This window comes from Gopherus evgoodei, chromosome 2 (genome assembly GCF_007399415.2).
Source record: "Gopherus evgoodei ecotype Sinaloan lineage chromosome 2, rGopEvg1_v1.p, whole genome shotgun sequence".
In the NCBI taxonomy this organism is placed as follows: domain Eukaryota; kingdom Metazoa; phylum Chordata; order Testudines; family Testudinidae; genus Gopherus; species Gopherus evgoodei.
The window spans coordinates 177,427,915-177,448,708 of NC_044323.1; the positions used below are offsets into that span (position 1 = coordinate 177,427,915).

At 44.5% G+C, this 20,794-nt stretch overlaps 1 protein-coding gene across 2 annotated transcripts in view; it reads right to left on the reverse strand.

Moving 5' to 3' along the window:
* The window catches only part of TXNDC5 (thioredoxin domain containing 5), a 74,097-nt gene that overhangs the window by 45,975 nt on the left and 7,328 nt on the right, over positions 1–20,794 (reverse strand). The window contains exon 1 of one of the 2 annotated variants that reach the window (XM_030552374.1): positions 871–954. The exons of the other annotated variant lie outside the window; for it this stretch is intronic. The gene's annotated coding sequence lies outside the window, so the exon portion shown is untranslated. Of the gene's footprint in view, positions 1–870; positions 955–20,794 lie in introns of those variants that run through there. 2 annotated transcript variants of the gene reach the window in all.

Here is a 20,794-nt window from a genome sequence, read left to right on the forward strand (position 1 = left end):
CATTTAGCCTACAAGATTTTGGCCCATGTGCTCGTTTCTGCATATGTGATACCGCATAGGGAGGCCAGAGGTGGACCTTAGATTGTTTATATTGTTCATATTTAATATGCTAAAAATAGCTGTGTAGCTATTGAGGCTCACTGTTATACACTATATAAGTGTATGCGGAATGGCAGCTATAGAATAGCATCCCCTAACCTTAGGGTTTTTGTGTTGACTGTCTGCAGTTGCTATGTAAGAGCTTTACTCTACAAAGCTCGTGAAGGGTGTGGGGGTAACCCACTCTGAACATCACGTTTCCTTCTCCACACAGCAGAAAATAAGATACAAAACACAGTGTATGATATTACCTTAAACATCCTTAATTCCTCATCTATGCTTTCAGAGACTACATACATAAAGGATAGGGTCAGTGTTGAGAGCCATGCTGCCATTACTAAACTACCGGTTTAGATGGCAGAGGTGGTCTCATTATGTCTGAGATTCATGTAGTCCACATGTATTTCTGCAGACCTTGACAAAACAGGTTTTGAAGGTTCCGCTCCACCGTGTTGCTATCCTCCATAGCAAACAAGAGAAAGTAGGGGACTTATTGAACTGATAAAAGTCACAGATTTTTGTAAGTAAGTTTTCCACTCCTGCCAGGTTATCATGGGAGAGGAAGATATACGCTGTTATGGTGCTCCTCTAGGCCTTCAGAAACTTTTATTTTTGAACAGACTGAATTTCAATCACCAATAGATTATATTTGTACCAGATCAGACAAAATGACATTATACTGTTTTGCCCAGCACCTAACGATATCAAAATCACTGTTTTACCTACTGGATATGTAATTGAACATAACATTGCATTTTTGGTTTCCATTACCTCTTTTTGTATTGGCCAGTAACAGTCACGATGAAAAACGGCAGCCCTCATGAAATACAGGTTTGTTAGTTAAATTGTGCTTTTTTCTGGTAGATTGTTCAGCAGAAGAACATGAAAAGAGAATAAAGAGGATTTGTTTACCCAACATAGAGAGAGGCTTACTGAAAAACATAATAAATAATTTGGGCTGACAAAATAGTAATTGTGTTTTAAAATAGATCTTTTGATTACAAAAACACATTCCCCACTCAATTATAAGAATTTAAATTCTGCCATAATCTAACAGCAGTATATTATTTTGTTCTTGCATCAGAGGATCTAAAAGCACTTTACAAATATTGACAAATATAGCTTTACAACATCCCTGTGAAACGAGTAAATATCCCCAGTTCACTGATGGGAAAACAGAGGAACGAAGAGGCTAAGTGATTTGCCTAAGAGTTTGTCTACACAGAGTTCACACAGCATGTCAGTGACAAAGCCAAAAACAAAACGCATGTTGCCTAACTCCCAGTCTTGTGCCTTAACTTCATGTTGCTTCTTTCTTGCATTTAACTGTTATAGCTTTAACTCCACCTCTTTCAAACAACTCAATTTAACATACTCTTCACTCCTAACCTTATCTACTGTCTCCCTGACTCCTCAACCCAGGGCCGGTGCAACCCATTAGGCGACTAGAGCACTAGCATTTGGGGGATGGCATTTCGAGCCCTTCGGTGGCCGGATCTTTGGCTGCCCCGGTCGTCGTCGGCATTTAGGCGGAGGCACCTGGGGCAGGGGGGGCGCGGGAAGGGCTGCCTGCAGCAAGTAAGGGGGGGCACGGCCCACAGAGGAACTGTTCCCTGCCCCAGCTCACCTCTGATCCGCCTCCTCCCCTGAGCACACTGCCCCGCTCTGCTTCTCTCCCTCCCAGGCTTGCAGCGCCAAACAGCTGATTGGCACTGCAAGCCTGGGAGGCGGGAGAAATGGAGCAGCAACTGTGTGCTCGGGGAGGAGGAGGAGGAGCAGAGGTGAGCTGGGGCGGGGAACTGCTGCTGCCGGGGAGCGGGGCGCCTCAGGGTGGAGGGGGGGAGCTGCCACAGGGGGGACGCCTCAGGGCAGTGGGGTGGGGAGCTGCCGCAGGAGGGAGGGCAGGTTGCAAGGTGGAAGTTTCGCCTAGGGCACGAAACATCCTTGCACCTGCCCTGCCTCAACCTCATTCCTCTTTGACACCTAGCTCTCTCTTTATCCCACAGCTTTATCTTCAGTGACTTCAACTGCCATCTCCATGTCCCATTTGACCTATTAGCCGTCTACCTCCTTTTGATTTTTTAAAAAGCTGCATCAGCATCCTACCTCACCAAAATGATCACTTGCTTGACCTTGTCTTCACTAGAGGCTACCTTTTCAGTATCTAAGTGCTCTCTCTGCCCACCTCCTCATCAACTTTATCACCATCCTACCTCCCTCTCTTCTCCCCAACCTTTCCATAACCTCTGCTCCATCACTGTCCATGACTTTTCTCTCCACTCATTCTTCCACTGTCCCTATTACCAAGTTCCTCCATTCCTGCATCCTGGACTCTTCTTTAGCTTTGTCTACACTGCAACAGTTTTAACTTAAATCAGTTTTTAAACTTATTTAGATAAACTGGCACCACCCCTTGTATGGGCACACCAGAGTTTTACCAATTTTAATCTAAATCAATATAAGCCAGCCGTAAACTGATCTATGTCCACAAAGAGATTTGCTGTGGTTTAACTAAACCAGTTTTTAAAACCATTTTTAGTTCAGCTGGTGCAGCTTCTATGTTGAGACAAGGCTCTTAGCTTCAGCATGGTGCCTGTGCACTATTAAATTGCAGCTACGCTTAATACAGGGGTTGGCAGCCTTTCAGAGGTGGTGTGCCGAGTCTTCATTTATTCACTCTAATTTAAGGTTTTGCGTGCCAGTAATACACGTTAACGTTTTTAGAAGGTCTCTTTTTATAAGTCTATAATATATAACTAAACTATTGTTGTATGTAAAGTAAATAAGGTTTTAAAAATGTTTAAGAAGCTTCATTTAAAATTAAATTAAAATGCAGAGCCCCCAGGACCGATGGCCAGGACCCGGGCAGTGTGAGTGCCACTGAAAATCAGCGTGCGTGCCACTTTTGGCACGTGTGCCATAGGTTGCCTACCCCTGGTAATATAAGAAACCCTGAAATGGGGAAAAATAAGTGCCTTACATAATCTGTTTAGCATGTAACGTGCATTCGGATGCAAATGACACATAAATGCATGACATATTTTAAGGAGAGCCAAATTTGGCATTTTAACTGGAGTTTATCCCACATCAGCCTGGGCATCAAGAACACTCTCAGCAGCCATAGGATTTTAGTCCATTTTCCGCAAGGCTTGAGTTTGATTTCTTAGGCTTATTATACACTAGGAATTTATGTCAGTAGAACTATGTTGCTCAGGGTACGTCCAGACTACCCGCCATATCGGCGGGTTAAAATCGATTGCTCGGGGATCGATATATTGCGTCTAATCTAGACGCGATATATTGATCCCCGAACGCGCTTATATCGATTCCGGAACTCCATCAACCCGAACGGAGTTCCGGAATCGACACGGAGAGCTGCGGACATCGATCCCGCGCCGTCTGGACGGGTGAGTAATCCGATCTTAGATATTCGACTTCAGCTACATTATTCACGTAGCTGAAGTTGCATATCTAAGATCGATTTCCCCTCCCTAGTCTGGACCAGCCCCCAGAGGTGCATAGACAGTGGTATGTCAACAGGAGGGTTTCTCCTGTCAAGGTAGCTACCGCCTCTCAGGGAGGGGGAGTACCTACGCTAATTGGAGAAGCTCTCCTGTCAGCATAGGTAGTGCCTTCACTAAGCGCTACAGCAGTGCTGTCAGTGTAGACAAGCCCTAAGTTCCACATAGAAACATGGTCTCTTCCCCTGACCCAGGGTCTCTTGCAGGAGCCTGTCCACTTCCTGCAATTCTCATCCCCAAGGCCCTACAGCTGAGAGTTAAGGAGAGTCTTTCTACTCTCTTCTGCTGAGGCTTTCCTCCAGCAGACCGGCTTCTAGCCTGCTCCCCGAAGAATTGTGCTCCTTATGCTATTTATCAGGAAATCCAGGAAGACCTGTTTACTCCTTTCTCCTCTCTAGCCTGGCCTCAGGTTTTCTTTTATATCCCTGGCTCTGTGTTACAATCTTCTACGATGTGACCCAGGAACTTATTCCCTTCACTTGGGAAGGGGGCCTGAGCCTGGCACACAGTGTAGCTGAGCCCCAGCCTCTTGAAGAGCCATGTCTCCCTATGACAGTCCCATTCTTGGGATCTCATTTATTAACAAAAACCTAACAACTCAATGTCAATTCAAATACTATCTTCCAGACCCTCCCTCTTCTCCAGGTTATACCATCCTTCCCCCAAACCATCTCTTTCCTAAAACCTTTCCCAGCTACAGCTTCTTCTCCTGCTTCTATAAGTATGTTCCACCTGACTGGTGCAGAGAATCCACTCCCATGTCCTTTCCTTCACTCTGAATCTCATCTTTGTCTGAACAGGCTCCCTCTTCAGGTGCTGCCTCTGTGTTGCCTTCCTGTGACTCTTGGTTATCTGACTCAGCTGCAGGCCAGAATCTTGAAACAGAGTGCTGTGACATGGACATGTGGACAAGGACCAATTACTCTGCTACACTGCTGGGACCCCTTCAGAGTGGAGGACACAGGGAGTGAATAGCGATTTACAGGTATCCCCGGGTCAAATATCTGCATCATCGTTCACCAAACGGTGGCATGTGAGATGCCTACCAAGAGCAATAGTAGTTATAATCCCTAGTAGTTATAATCAATGTGAAATCTGTGTACAGATAATCTGTTTGTGAAAGCTACTCGTTATACGCATACGTTTATATGAAAGACTATCTACTAATGGTCCCATTTTACAATATGATAAATTGCTTAACTGTGCTTATATTTCACTAGTGGTGACCTGTGGCTTTGATGCTCAAGTTTATGGTAAGTCTGAGTGAGGGTGGATGAGTGTGTTGTGCTGGGAGATGTTGTGCTGATTTTTACAGGTGGTGAAGGAGGGGTAAGGACTCTTGTGAGGGGATATCTATGTTTGGGGTCATTGCATGTGCCAGTTATGTTGTTCTGGGAGATGTGTGTATTGGTTGTGCTGTTGTGCAGGTCATTGTGTTTTGTGTCTGGGTATGTGTGCTGGGGTTATTGTGTGTATTGGTTGTGATCACTTGTGGCTGGAGGTTGTGCTTGGAGATGTGTTGAATTGTGTTGGGGCGCTGTGGTGGTAGAATTGAGTGGAGGTGATGAATGAGGGGTAGTTGTGTTGATTTCTGTGGGGACACTGGGCTTAGGGATTTTATGTTGTGTGTGGGTTGTGCTGGGAGATGTGTGTTGATTTGTGGGGGTGGCAAATGAGGGAATTGGAGTTATTGTGTGTGCTTGTTGTGTTGTTTTGTGGGTAGTTATGAGCAGTCACCCTCATCCATCCAATGAAATTGTTGCATGCAAATTACCTGTAGAGAAGGGGCCAGGGGGGAGTACCTGACTTATCTCTGACATCACAACTGACTCTTCGCCTGGTATAATTGGTAATATCAAAATGGCTGAGAAATTGAAAATTGGACAGTAACAGACTGCAAATCCCAGTGATGATTTACCCTGGTGAATCTGAACAAAGAGCTCTCAGCCATGCTTTTAGATGTTTCCATCACTTCAGATCACTCTACAGACATTCTAGACTTCAGAATGAGACACAGACTGACAATCCTGGCATTTTCTATAGATTGTCTAATCGCCTGATTCAAAAATATTGTGCCACTAATTTTTTGCAGAAACCAGACTACAACAGTTGAAATAAACCATGCCTCAAATCCATTCACATACCACTGAACAGCAAAAAGCTATTTAATGCCCATATGTATGCCTCCAAATAGCAATACTGTCAACTAAGCTAAATTATATGTCTATCCTGTACCAAGGGATCTCAAATAGAGTGTGTACCACATCTTATCAGAGCGATTGTCTACCTTTTGGATGCTTCCCCTCTCATTCACAATGTCACAGACAACTTCCCCTGTGGTTTGTGATCCCATAACATCCCTCTGGCAACTACCTGAAAAAGTAACTTTGGGAAAGTATTCAATCTTATTTTAATATGATTTAGCATTTGGAAACCAGAACAGTCAGCACCATGTGATTAGTCAACTCTTGGCAGACCACCTGCAAGTACTCCACAATTTGAGAACCATTAGTCTATACTATTCCATCTATTCTATATTGCTTGAAAGAAGACAGTCTAAGTTCAAATTAGAAACAATTAATTTAGGTTTGAACAGACACTGGGAATGGTTGGGCCATCACACTAATTGAATCTATTTCCCCAGGTTAAGTATCCTCACAACATCTATGGGTCATCTCGATTATTACTTCAAAAGTATTTTTTCTCCTGCTGATGATAGCTCATTTCAATTGATTGGCCTCTTACAGTTGGTATGGCTACTTCCACTTTTTCATGTTCTCTGTATGTATAAATATCTTCTTGCTATATGTTCCAGTCTATGCAGCCGATGAAGTGGGCTGTAGCCCATGAAAGCTTACATTCAAATAAATTTGTTAGTCGCTAAGGTGCCACAAGTACTCCTGTTCTTTTTGCGGATACAGACTACCACGGCTGCTACTCTGAAATGGTATCAACAGATAATGGTGACATCTGAAAGTAGATAAGCAAAGCAGAGGGAGGTCTCTGAGCTCTTCAAGAATGGAATATCAGACTTTTCGTCTAGCCCAGCTCGAGGAGACTGGAGAATATGAAAATCTTAAATCTCATGTTAGTCAGTTTAAGACCCACATTGGTCAGGTTTGTTTTGCAGCTTTTTCTATCAGTGATGGATATTTTTCATTAAATCTTTTAAACCTAAGTAAATGGTGTCTAAAGTGAGTGATGCACAAGTATGCTATTCTTTATGATGTTCGGGTTTTAAAAAGAGAACAACAACATTTTTAAATTTGCTCTGGATCCCATTTTAAAATCAGCCTTGATGGTCTATTCTTTCAAATGGAAACCTGGACACATGGTTGACTTACCAAAAATTAAACGTTTTCCCACCAATATCACCTCTATTTTCTAATGTCATGCTATTTCATATTTTTTTCTCCTAGAGAAAGAACTAAGTATTTTCCCATAAAGTACATTCAGTTTCTGTCGATTCCAATCTGTTTCAAAAGACTGTGCCTAGATTTCTCTGATTTAATCAATTGTACGTGCTAGGAGGCACACAGAATCAATGTACTGACTGATAAATACAGCGTATCTGATTTTAAAGAATAGACAAAACCTGTAACCAGGGGAACTTCCACTATATCATAGCTGGTTTTGTACATAGAATAACATTTTCAGCTGCAATGTAAGCTAGTGCAATTCCATGGAAATCAGTGTATTGCCATTTACAGCAGGCATGAACTTGGCCCCAGTGATGTATGGAGAAGAAGAGGTTAGTTATCTATTCAGTAACTGGAGTTCTTGAAGATGTTTTGTTCCTAGGGATGCTCTACTTCGGGTGTGTGCATGCCTCCATGCATTCAATTTGAAATTTTTGGTAGCAGGGTCCGCACCTTTTCCCAATACATCCTCGTCCTCTGATCCGAAGGCAATAGGGGAGGGGCCGCTTCGGTTCCTTTTCAACTACAAAATCCAGCCAAGGCAAGGACTCCAAACTAGAGGGAAAGAGGGTAGGTAGCGGAGAACCCATAGGGACAAAACATCTCAAAGAACTGCAATTACTATATGGGTGAGTAACCTCCCTCCTTCTTTGAGTTGTTCCCTTTGTATTCTACTTTAGAGACTCCAGAGCCGCATCCCAATGGAGGTGGATGCTCTGGGGAGGGATTTAGCTGTAATAGCAGTCAGCTGGACTTTGATGGAGCTCAGTGACAAACCTAGGATTTTTAATTCAGCAAGTACTTGAGTATGTCAGTGAGATGAGACTTAGCGGCAAATAATGCCTGGTGGGTGCATTAGGACTGGAACTGCTTGCACTTTTGCAGGTAATTTGTTGTGGAGAGTTTCCTACTATTAAGCAGCACATTCTGTACTTCAAAAGAGCAACTGATTTCTATAATCAAGAGTCATCAAGGAGCTGGGCCTTGAGATGTAGCATTGAGAAATGGGTATTGTGGAATGTGTATTTTGCCCAGTTCTTGGGTCAGTAGGTCAGCTGTCAGAGGGAGGTGAAAAGGTGGTCACCGACAGGTATATCAGGTCCAGGAACTTTACCTGCCTTTGTCAGGATGATTATCACTTTCTCTTGTTTTACTTTGTTTAGACCTTGAGGAACAACGGTGTTAGAGGAGAAGCATATGGCAGAGTTCAAGGCCAAGTAGTAAGGAAGGCTAGGGTGTCCCCTAATAATTTGTTGTTGTGTTCTCCCCTCAAGCAAAATCACTAGTATTTCATGTTGGATGGCGTCTCAAAGAAATCTATCTTTGGGATGTACCAGGTGAGAAAAATCTTCTGTAGGATAAGATCACTCAGCTCCCATTCAAGGTGCTGGATAAATGTCTGCTATGGTGTTTTGCTGACCAGGTACCTATGCCATTGAGATGTCAATTTGGTGGGTTATGCACCAGTTCCAAAGTTTTATTGCCTCTGTGCAAAAGGACCTTACTCCTCTTGGTGGTTTATTTAGTACACGGTTGCTCTGTTTATCTCTTGACTCTGACCAAATGACCCTGAATCTTGGGTAGAAGGTGGTTGCAGATGTTTTGAACTGCTCTGAGCTCAAGTAGATTGATAAAGAGCAGACTCCTCAGGGGTCCATTTGTCTTGTGCTATGAGGTCCAGCTCTCCAGTCTAGTAGGAAAACATCTGAGGTGCTTATCTTTGTGGGGGGTATATGAAAGAATGGAATTCCATGCAAACCTTGTGGGGATCTCTCTGTGATGGGGCATCCATCCCACACTGGCAGAGAAGGGACTAACAGAGCCCTAGGGAGGCTGCCTGGGAAGCAGCCAGACTGCGAGGAACAGCCAATCAGGGCCCAGCAGGTCCATATAAAAAGGAGCTGCAGGGCAGAATAGTTCAGTTGCTGTTGGGAACCCAGGGAGTAAGGACTGTGTCCCTGGAGGGCTGAGATAACTGTAAGCACCTTGGACAGAGCAGTGGCTGGTTCTTGGGACTGAGCAGCTAAGTGCCCTGAACTGAGGGCGAAGAAGGTCCTGGAGCTATGGGGAAGTGGCCGAGGGAAATAGAGTAGTATTGACAGAGTTACAGAAGAGCAGTAGAAGACTGCTATTTAGAGGGTCCCTGGGGTTCAGGCCCAGAGTAGTGGTTGGGTCTGGGATCCCCCCACTCGCCACTGGGGAAGTGGCTGGACTGTTGGACAGAGACACTCTTCCCAGGAACCACAGACAGTGACATGGCCGGAGAGCTCAGTCAAGATGAGGACGCTGTGGTTCTGGCTGAGAGAGGAGCTGTAGGCAGGAGAAGAGACAGAATGTCAGTGTGCAGACCGCAGATGTGGGTGTTGGCCTTGAACTAAACCCCAACACAACAAGGAGGAGGTGCCAGTCTGTCAATGAGGGCTGTGACACTCTCCACCCATTGAGAGAGTTGAGAACTCTCTGGGATAAGCACCTGTTCAGACAGGTTGTGGTTGTTGGGAGTATAGATAGTTCTGAGCCAGGTTTGAATGCCCCAGAGGGGGCAGAGAGAATGCAGATTGGCATAAGATTTACAATAGTACAGGCTGCCACATGGCCCAAAATCTGAAGGCAGGTCCTTCTAAGGGTTTGAGGATTCTGGTGTAGTGGAGATGAGGTTTGACATCATGACAAATATGTCCCTGGGGAAGTATGCCCTGGCAGTTGTGGAGTCCAAGGTGACTCCTATGAAATTGATGTGTTGGACAGGAGTCAAAGACTGCATTGAGCCACAGTCACACAGAGTAGAAATGTGCTGGAGCTTTGTTGGTGCCAACTGTACCTCATGGAGGGAACAACCCTTGAGGAGCCAGTCATCTAGATAGAGAAAGATGACTTTTCCCATTTGCCACAGATGGGCCATGACAACTGAGATGACCTTTGTGAAGACTCTCATATTAGCTGAGAGGCCAAAGGGAAGCACTCAATACTGACAGCGGTCATTGCTGTTGATGAACTGGAGGCGGTGTCTGTGAGCTGGATATGTTGCTACCTGAAAATATGCATCCTGAAGATCAAGACTCACAAACCAGTCTCCTGGATCTAATAATGGTATTATAGCAGCTAGGGTTACCATACTGAACCTCTCTGTTTGGATGAATCTGTTCAGTCTTGGTCTCCATCCTCCTTTTTGCTTGCATACCAGGAAGCAGCTGGAGTAGAATCCTTTTCCAATGAAAGAAGGGGGAGCTGGTTGGATCACCCAGGAGCAAGAGGGTTTGTATCTCCTGTCTTAGATCTTTGTGAGAAGGCCCTTGAAAAGGGAAGGGGAAGGCGAATAAGGGTTGGGGGGGGGAGGGTTGGAAATTACATGACTGGCATAGCCTGATGTAATAGATTCCCAATAAAGCTTGAAATAGGAGAGATGATCTCTGTAGGGTGGGTAGGAGGTAGGGGTGGTGATGGCGCACCAGATCCCAAACGTGGAATGACTTGTGACTTTCAACAGAAGGGTCAAAAGAAAGGTCAGAAGAAGCTGCCGACTGCAAGGTGATAGCAGATGATGTGATCTTCTTGTGGAATCTGGGCCTCTTGTTGGTGGCTCTACAGATCTTTGAAAAAAGTTTGGTACTGGATTGGTTGAGAACATTGGGCTATCTGTGACCTCTACTTTTTCTTTTGGTTGCAGGGATGTAGATTCCCAGGGATCAAACGGTCACTCTAGAATCCTTTACTGTGTGAAGGAATTAATCTGTGGCATTGCTGAAGAGCTTAAGTCTGCAAAGGCAAGATCCTCCACTGTATTCTGGATTTCCCTGCAGAGTCCAGATGAGAATAGCCATGAAGCATAGTGAATAACTATAATGGTTGCCACAGAAAGAAAGGTGGTTTTGGCCTCATTCAAAGTGGCTTGAAAAGAGGCTTTGGAAATCATCTGACCTTCGGTGATGAGAGCCAGAAACTGGTCTTTCTGGTTTTGTGGTAAATAAGCAATAAAATGAGAGAACTTGCTATAATTTGTGTAGTTGTATTTTGCCACTAGAGCCTGGCTGCCAGCTATCCTGAACTGTAATGCGGCTGAAGAACAGCCTTTGCAGCCTATAATGCCAGATGCTTGAGCTTCTTGTCATGAGGACTTGGTCTAGAGCAATGTTGTTTGTCTCTCTCATTTACAACATCAACCACCAGGGAATTTGGGGTACGATAGGAGAAGAGGTATTCCGAGCCCTTGGTAGGTATGTGATATTTCTTTTCTGCCTTCTTGCAAGTTGGTGGGACAGTGGCTGGCATCTGCCATATTGCCCAGGCATGGGACAGCAGAGTGTCATTTATAGGTAAGGCTATACTGCTTTGGAAATAAGTTTATAGGATATCTACCAGGGCACGCTGTGGTTCCTGCACCTCTTCCAGGGTCATCTGTAAGGATTTGGCTACCTTCTTCATGAGTTCCTGGAAGGCTTTGAAGTCATCCACATAGCATAGCGGAGAGGATCATAACTGTCTCATCTGGTAAGGAAGAGGATATATTAGATGGCCCCACCTCTTCCTCCACTCTCAACTCTTGTTCTTCTAGAGAGTTCTTTTGAGGAAAGGGAGTCCTCCTGGGGCACCAGAGATCATGAGGGTGCCTTCTAGAACAGGTCTTCGTATGGGACCCAAGGTTTCCAGAAGACCCAATGTAGTGAGGCATAAGGAAACTGGGAGGCACCCCAAGGGTGCTCCTGCCATGGAGGTTGTTGGGTCAGTTGTCAACTGGTTCCTGGGGTCTCTCCCTCACGATACTTCTCAGAGAGAAGTTCAAACAGAAAGACAGTGGAAAGTTAGATGGAGATCTTTGAGTCTGAGAAGGAGTTATCCTCTGTTTCTAGTGTTGAGGGGGGAAGAGGTGTTGGTACTGGTGACAGCGTCAGTATCGGCAAGGGCTGGCCTTACCATGAGGCGAACTGAGGCGGCGTACTCAGGTGCCACACTGTGGGAGGGTGCCACTAGGACCCAGAGTGTAGAGAATTGTGTTTGCTGCTGGTACATATGTATTCTCTCTGCTCTAGATGCACAGCGATGGTGGAGTACTATGCTGGAGGAAGGAGGGCACAAGAGACATAACAGGCAGGCAGGAGAAAAGGTTAGAGGGAATAACAGAAAGCAGCAGGAGCTGCAGGGAGAGAGAGGAGGAGGAGGAGCCTCTTATGTACCTCTCTAGCACCCTCAGGAGCCTGGACTGCTTAACACCAGCTTCTCAGGGAGCTTCCCATTTCCTGCTGCTTCCCTGAACCCACTTGAGGAGAACAGGCAGCCAACTGAAGTAGTAGGAGCCAGTTAGGCCCTTAAGACGCTGATATCTTCCCTCATTTGGGCCCTGCTACCAGCCTGCTTATTTGTCCCCTTCAACTGAGTGTTGAGAGCCACTATAGCTGGCACAGAACAGCAGTCATGAGTGAAAGAAGAAAACGCCCCTCTGGGGCAGCATTCAGAAAAAGAAAGCAAGCAAAAGAAGCTTTTCTGTCTAAGCAGGAAGGAGCTCTCCTGAGATACAGACACAAATGTTCACTGTGAGCCTTCTGGCCCCAGTGAGGATATGAGTGGTGAGGAGATGCCTGATCTTCCAGTTAGTCAGAGGGCACATGACCTGGCAGCTACTGCAGCATCCATGTCTCCATCTCAATGGATGTAACCATGCACACTCCTGAAGAAAAGTGTAGATCAGAGAAGAGTCTGGTGGAGGCACAAGAAACAGCTGCTGCTGAGTTTAGTTCCTTAAGTCTAGATGATCCAGGACTTTGGACCCACCTGAGTTGTAATCCAAGGGACTTCCTTGTACTGCATGGGCCACAGCAAGTGAAAAATTTCATGTTCCCCAAAGACAATGAAAATAAAAGTTTCCATCTAACACATTACTGAGTGAAATCCCCAATGACAACAAAGTAGAGAGGCCATGATTTATGTACTCAAAAACCCAGAATGCTGCATACTGTTTTTGTTGCAAACTCTTCCAGTCTAATGTTCTAGCCAAATTAGGTTCTACAGAAACAAAGGACTGGAAAAATCTGGCTAGAAATCTGGCATGCCATGAGAAGGCAGCAAATCACCAGAGAGCATTCCATAGGTGGAAAGAGCTTAAGATGAGACTAAGGTTAAAGGCCACCATAGATGATCAGTGCCAAGAGAAGATTGCATCAGAGTCTCTTTACTGACAAATGTTCTGAAAAGGCTCATTGCCATTGTGAAAACGCTTGCTACCCAAAACCTAGCACTGCGGGGCACTTCAGAGCAGCTGTATGTGCCAAACAATGGAAGCTTCCTTAAAATTGTGGAGCTGACAGTTGAGTTTGATGCCGTACTCCAGAAGCATCTAAGAAGAGTCACCACCCAAGAAATGTACACACACCACTACCATGGAAAAACAATTCAAAATGAGATCATACAATTACTGGCAACAAAAGTCAAACAGAAGATTGTGGCAGATCTGATGTCAGCAAGATATTACTTTGTTATTCTGGACTGCACACCTGACATCAGCCATATGGAACAAATGACTTTAATGGTGCGTTTGTAACAAAAACAGAATCTAGTGAAAATGTCCCTGCAATGGTGACTGTCAGAGAGTATTATCTAGAATTTATTGACACTGATATTACTACAGGAGCTGGTATGACAAATGTGCTTCTTAAATAGCTGACATGAGAGGTCAGGGCTACGACAATGGTGCCAACATGAGAGGAAAGAAATGAGGGGTGCAGACACGGATCAGAGTTAAACCCTTGAGCTTTTTTTGTCCCATGCAGTTCTCATTCACTGAACTTTGTGGTCAGTGATGCAGCATCAGCTTTTAGAGAAACTGCTGAATTTTTTATTGTAATTCAAAGCATCTATGTATTTTTCTCTGCATCAACTCATCGATGGCAAATTTTGAAGCAACATATGGGTACATCCTCTCTGACGCTGAAACCACTGAGTGCCACACAATGGGAAAGTCGAGTGGAGGCAATAAAGCCTATCAAACACCAAATTGGGAAGACAGATGATGCCATAGTTGCCATTATGGAGGATAATGCTATGACAGGAACTGTTTGTCGGAAAACAGTGGCAGAGGGAAATGGAATCACCAGAAACATACATAACTTCAAATTTCTGTGTGGCTTAGTGTTGTGGCATGACATACTGTTTGAAATAAATGCTGTAAGCAAGAGACTCCAAGGTGTTGACCTTGATGCATCTGGAGTAATGGAATAACTGGACAAAGCAAAGTCAGAACTACAGTCTTAACTGTCAGATGAAAGATTTCAAAACATTCTGAAGAGTGCACAGAAATTGGCAAAGGAACTTAACACTGAAGCTGTTTTCCCACCCATTCAAGAATACAAGAGTCACCAAGGAAGAAGACATTTTGATTACAAGGCACAGGATAATCCCATAAGAGACCCCAAGCAACAATTCAAAGTTGAATTCTTTAACCAGGTGCTAGATTGTGCAATACAGTCAGTTGAAGAACGTTTCATGCAGCTCAAGGAAAACAGCAGTATATTTGGGATGTTGTATGATATTCCAAAACTCCTCACTATACCTGGAGAAGACCTGCACCAGCAATGCAGGGCACTAGAGACAGTGTTGACACATGATGACATGCACGATATTGATGCGAGTGATTTAGGTGATGAACTGAAAGCACTTTCAAGATACATTTCAGCAGGTTCAACTCCAAAGGCTGTTCTGGAATATATAATGTTTTTGTTGCTCTGCACATGCTTCTACCACTTCCTGTAACAGTTGTTAGTGGAGAACACAGCTTCTCCAAGCTGGAGTTAATAAAAACACATCTACGCTTCACATTGACACCGGAGGGGCTGGTCGGCCTTGCAACAATCTCAATAGAGCATGAGCTGGCCCAGACTGTGAACCTTCAGCAGGAAGCAGTTCAAATCTTTGCAACCAAGAAGGCATGGAAAGCACCACTTTGAATAATCAAACAGATAAAAATGCCAGTGTTTACTATGCAGACAAGAAAAGTTCATTTGCTCTTCAGTCGTTTGAAAATTAAGTGTTACTTAACATTTTTGAACAAGGCATTTTAAGTTGTTAGTTCTCCTTTATTGGGGTAGGTAGCAGAGCTTTTAAAGCCAGTTGAGACTTTGAACTTGGATGGAATGTTGGACCCTCTGAGACAATGGAGGCAGCTGGAATGTCCATCGCTAAGGGGAAAAGACCTATCACAGATCTCTCAGGGATTGAAGCCTCAGGTTCTGGGCACACCCCAAAAAGAGAAGGCCATAGACAAGAAGAGGTGTAGGTTGGATATTGTGTGTGTTTGTATGGACTGCAAAGACAAAGATATGGGGGGCGGCCCCCAAAAGCACCCAGCATGTATGAGGAATTAATAAAACAACAAATAAATTAAATAAATAAAATTAATTGAAATGCAATAAAAAGGTGAGATTAAAAAGTGAATGGATACTGCAAGGCTCTATCTCTAGCCACAGGCAGCTGAGAAGGAGCTTGTGTGGCACTGGGTCCATCTTCCCCTATATGCCCTTGGTTTGGCACATGAGAATATATAAGACACAAGCCTGGACCCACAGACACTGCTGTGGGAAGTCTCCCATGGAAAGCATATCGGCACACACACCCCTAAAATAGGGCTATCCACAGGGACAACTACTTGAAGAAGAACACTAGTCACATTAATCAGTGACATTTATATCTTGGATTTATTCTACAACTTGCCATTTACATGTAGGATTCCAATTCACATTCCACTTTTGCTATAATCCATTGCTACCCTTCTAAAAAAAGAACAAACTCATGTGTATGTACCTAAGAGAGTTCCAAAGCCCATAGTAGAGTATATTTTATTTTGACAGCTGTCTCTTGAATCATAAACCATGTCCTCTGAGGGCAGATAGCATGATGTAATTTTAGTGACAGCACAATTGTCATTCAGCTAGAAAGAAGGATATTGTGATCTCAATGGAAAAGAAAAGTGATACTGCCATCTGTAAGTTTATATCCCACTTTCTTCAGTAATTTGTACCTCTCATGAAGGGCTGTGAGTGGAAATTACTACAAGCTGTTGAACTAAATGACATCATTTTGCCACCCACAAAATATTATGAGTTTGACCGCCTAAAAGATGGTACAAGAGTGAGAAAAGCACAATCTCATATTATGTGTACACTTATTTTTTGTTTCTAGTGGAAATTTATTTTCATTAGGATTGCAATTTTCACCATTTTCACTATCAATTGCTGACCACCACTGCTGTGGAACTTTGACCCCTACGATGAGCAATTAGCCTCTTCAGAAGTCAGTTTCAACAGCTGCTCTTGATTGGCTGCTGCCTGGCAATATGTGATTGTTGGAGCTGACAGCCTCCTTACAGCGTCTTCACAATTATTTAGCTTCTTATGATTACATCTAATGATACGGAATTTGCTTTCAGGTAATTTACTCTCAGTTGTAATGTACTGTGTTATAAAGTTGATAAACAGGGTCCTTCAGTTATACAATTAGATGTTGTTACAAAGAATAGCATAATATAGATTGAAGATTTCAAGGATCATAAAGAGAGAGTTTCCTATTAGCTTTACAGCTGCTTTAATGATGGAACACTGGAGAATATTTTTTCCATGGTTGAATTCTCTTCCATTACACTACACACACCCTCTTAAGTGACTTGCAGCTGCTTTTATCTGCCAATACTGAATTTTGGTTCATTTTGATACTTGGCACATTATTGTGCCCCCTACGATTTTTCAATAATATCCTAAATAAAAGAGAACTGAAGTGAAAGAAAGTAAAGCAGCAGATATGAATAATATAAAAAAAACCCAAAAACAAAAACTATGAAATACTCAGAAGGTGAATGAAGTTCAGAAAATAGTGCTTGTTTAGACAGTTACTCACTCATAGTTTCTGGCTGACTCCACATGCAGAAAACTGGTTTTAATTATTTTTTAATCAGCACTTTCTTTCTGCACTAGCCTGTACCCTTCTATGGCTCATAAACAATGTGCTAGAATATCCACCCAAAAAGATCTCTCTCTCTGATGTTGCTCTTTCAAAGCCAACTACAATTTAGGAGACTAAAAATTGTGATTCTCTCCACTCCCTTCTTAATTCTTAACAGAAGCACAATCATTCTTTGGTAAATGAGGACCAAAATTATGGCTTACAATAATTCAAAGGGACTTGGTTGTCAGTACTCAATGTTTATTTTACGCTCTCAATGTGTCACATATCATCACTGGATGTTTTTCAAATTCTTAATGATTAGTGAACTTTTTTCCCTTAACACTGATGATATTAAGTGCAGTATTTATAGTTTTACAGAAACTAAGAAGAATGATCTATTTTGTACGTGGATTCAACAACAAAAGAAAATAACTGACCTTTCCGATACATGCTTAGTTATTTAGATTTGGAAAAGAAGGCATTCTTAATTCATCTAAAACTTGATTCCTCTGTCCCACCGGCCCACAATTTCCCCTTTGCTAGTGCAACAACCTCCTCTGCAGTGGTCACCAGGTGATCAGCCTCACTGCAGCTGTTATCCTTATTAACTCTCTACCTCAGTGGTTCTCAAATTTTAGCAACCTTACGACCCCTATTTTGATTTCAAATTTTTCAGACCCGTAAGCCCCCCGCTCAGCCCCAGGCCCTGCCCCCACTCTACTCCTTCCTCCAAGGTCCCACCCCTCCCCCACCTCTTCCCACTCCCGCTCCACTCCTGCCCCACCTCTTTCTATCCCCTTCCCCAAGCATGCCCTTGCTCCTCCCCCTCCCTCCCAGTGCCTCCTGCATGCTGGGGAATAGCTGTTCCCCAGCGTGCAGGAGGCGCTGAGAAGGATGGGGGAGGAGTTGATCTGTGGGGCCCATGGACCCCCTGGAGTGCCCTCATGCAACCCCCCAGGGGTCCGCAGACCCTAGTTTGAGAAATGCTGCTCTATCTCATTAACTGTTATTACTTCCCTTATGCCCTGCCTCTTAATATTTCCTTTCTTCTACTAGGTAATTATGAAGTTGCTCTATTATATTTTCTTATAATTTAAATAATTCTCTAAGATGTTGTGGGATTTATTCATATGAAAGACATTGTATAATTAAAATGTTAATTATTCTTTGATGCTCCTTTCCATTCCTCCTCAACATTCAATCCCTTCCCTCCATATAGAAGAGAAGTTCACTTGAATGCAGCCAAATGCAAAGTCTACATCCAGGAACAAGGAATGCAGGTCATGCCTATAGAACAGAGGACTATATCCTGGAAATAGTGACTATGAAAAGGATTTAGGGGACATAATGGACAGGCAACTCAACAAGAGTGCTCTGGCAGAAAGGGTGAAAGCAATCCTTGGATGTATAAATAGGGGAGTAGTGAGTAGGAACAGAGAAGTGATTTTATGTATATGGCATTGGGAAAATTGATACTGAAATACTATGTACATAGGTGCCAACTCTGTGGGTGCTCTGGGGCTGGAGCACCCATGGGGAAAAATTGGTGGGTGCTTAGCACCCACTGGCACTCACCGCCCCACCTCAGTTCACCTCCGCCTCTGTTCTGCCTCTGCCTCCTCCCTGGGGCACACTGCATGTTCACTTTTCACCCCAGCTACCAATGCTTGCGCTGCGAAACAGCTGATTCATGTGGCAAGCGCTGGGAGGGAGGGGGAAGGGGGAAACGCTGCACACTCAGGGAAGAGGAGGGGCCGGGGCGGGGATTTGGGGAAGGGTGCAATAGGGGCAGGGAGGGGATGAAGTTGGGGCAGGGACTTTGGGGAGGGGTTGGAATGGGGCAGGGCAGGAGTGGGGAAAGGCTGGAGTCGGGGCAGGGCCAGGGGGGTGTGAGCACCCACTGGTGCCGGGGAAAGTCGGTGCCTATGACTATGTACAGTTCTTGTCATGAACATAAAGCTAAGGGTAGCATAAAATCCCCCCTTTACCTGTAAAGGGTTAAGAAGCTCAAATAACCTGGTTGGCACTTGACCAAAAGGACCAATAAGACAGACAGCTGCAACAGCACAGCAGCCAGCAAACAGAGCTGTAAACAGGGGAGTTTCAGAGGGAGTTCTGTTGGAGGAGCAGGTTTTTGTATTTTTTGTATTGTATTGTGTAGTTTGTATGTGTGGAGGCTGCTAGGGGCAGTGTGCTGGGAGAGAAGCTGAGCCCTGTTTAGGGGGCGGGGCTTGTCTGCTTAGGGGTCCTATAAAAGTAACCAGCCAGTCAGGCAGTGGCATAGACAGATGCAGCGGCACAGCGGCCAGCAAACAGAGCTGTAAACAGGGGAGTTTGCAGAGGAGACTAAGAGACCTAGGCAGACGAACTGACAGGCTAGTGAAGGGAGTGGGTGGTGGTCTGCCAGTGTTCTGGTTCCTGTTGGGGGTTTCTCTTGTTTTGTGTTTCTTGGACTAACAGGTTTTAGGTGGGAAGGCTATGACCAATACAGAGGCAGCAGTGAAAGACACAATGAGGATGACTGGATGTGGAAGCTGCAGCATGTACATGATCCTGGAGGGGGTACATGAAAAGAGTTTTGTCTGCATGAAGTGCCGCCTGATAGAGCTGATGGAAGAAAAGATCCGAGGACTGGAGATGCAGGTGGAGACTCTGGTAGAGTTTAGAAGGGGGTTCGAGCAGATGATGGAGCAAAAACATGAGGGGGCTGAAGGGATAAGCTCAGACTTGCAGATGGCAGCAGGACCAAAGAATTCTGAGGAGAGACTGCTGGGTGAGGAACGTGGACGGTGGAAGCATGTGACTAAGAGAACCAGGCAGAGGAAAAGATGGGCCAGTGAAGGAGAAATAGAACTCAGGAACAGGTTTGCAGAGTTGGAAAATGAAGATGGGGCACAGCAGGTGGTTGCTGAAGGTGAGAGGGCAAGGAAAAAGAGAAGAGCTGCCAGTCCTACAGGAAGAGGGGAAGAGTCAATGGAGACAACACCAAATATGAGCCCCAGAAGGATATGGGAAGGGTTGTGGAGGATTGCAAGGGTGAACAGGAATCCAGAGGACTTGCAGCCAGTGGGAGCAGGGGATAGACCGGAGAATCACACTGTCACCAGGAAAAGGCAGGTCTACGTGATTGGAGACTCCTTACTGAGAAGAATAGACAGGCCTGTAATTAGAGCTGATCTGGAGAACAGAAGGATGTGCTGTCTGCCGGGTGCTAAGATACGGGATGTGGACCTGAGGCTGAAAAGGATCCTAACGGGAGTGGGAAAGAATCCGTTGATTGTCCTTCATGTGGGAATGAATGATACGGCTAAATTCTCGCTGGAACGTATCAAGGGAGACTATGCCAGACTGGGAAGACGCTTAAGAAAATTGAGGCTCAGGTGATGTTCAGTGGGATTCTGCCGGTTCCTAGAGAAGGGCAACAAAGGTGTGACAAGATTATGGCGATCAACAGATGGCTCAAGCAGTGGTGCTATAAGGAGGGCTTTGGGATGTACGGCCACTAGGAAGCATTCATGGACAGAAGACTGCTCTCTCGGGATGGACTTCACCTGAGTAAGAAGGGAAATAGACTTCTAGGATGGAGGCTCGCCCAACTGATTAAGAGAGCTTTAAACTAGGAATTTGGGGGAGATGGTTGAGAGATGTCCAGATAATCTCCATGCCAGAATTTAACATTGAGAGAGAAGAAAACAAAGTAAGAGAGGATACAGCCGTGGTTAGAAGAATTGACATCAGGAGGAAGGGTAGTGTAGATACTAGTCTAATAGGTGATGCTGGTGGTAGAATATCTGTGCCTAACCGGGTAAAGAATGTCAGTGAAGCCAAACA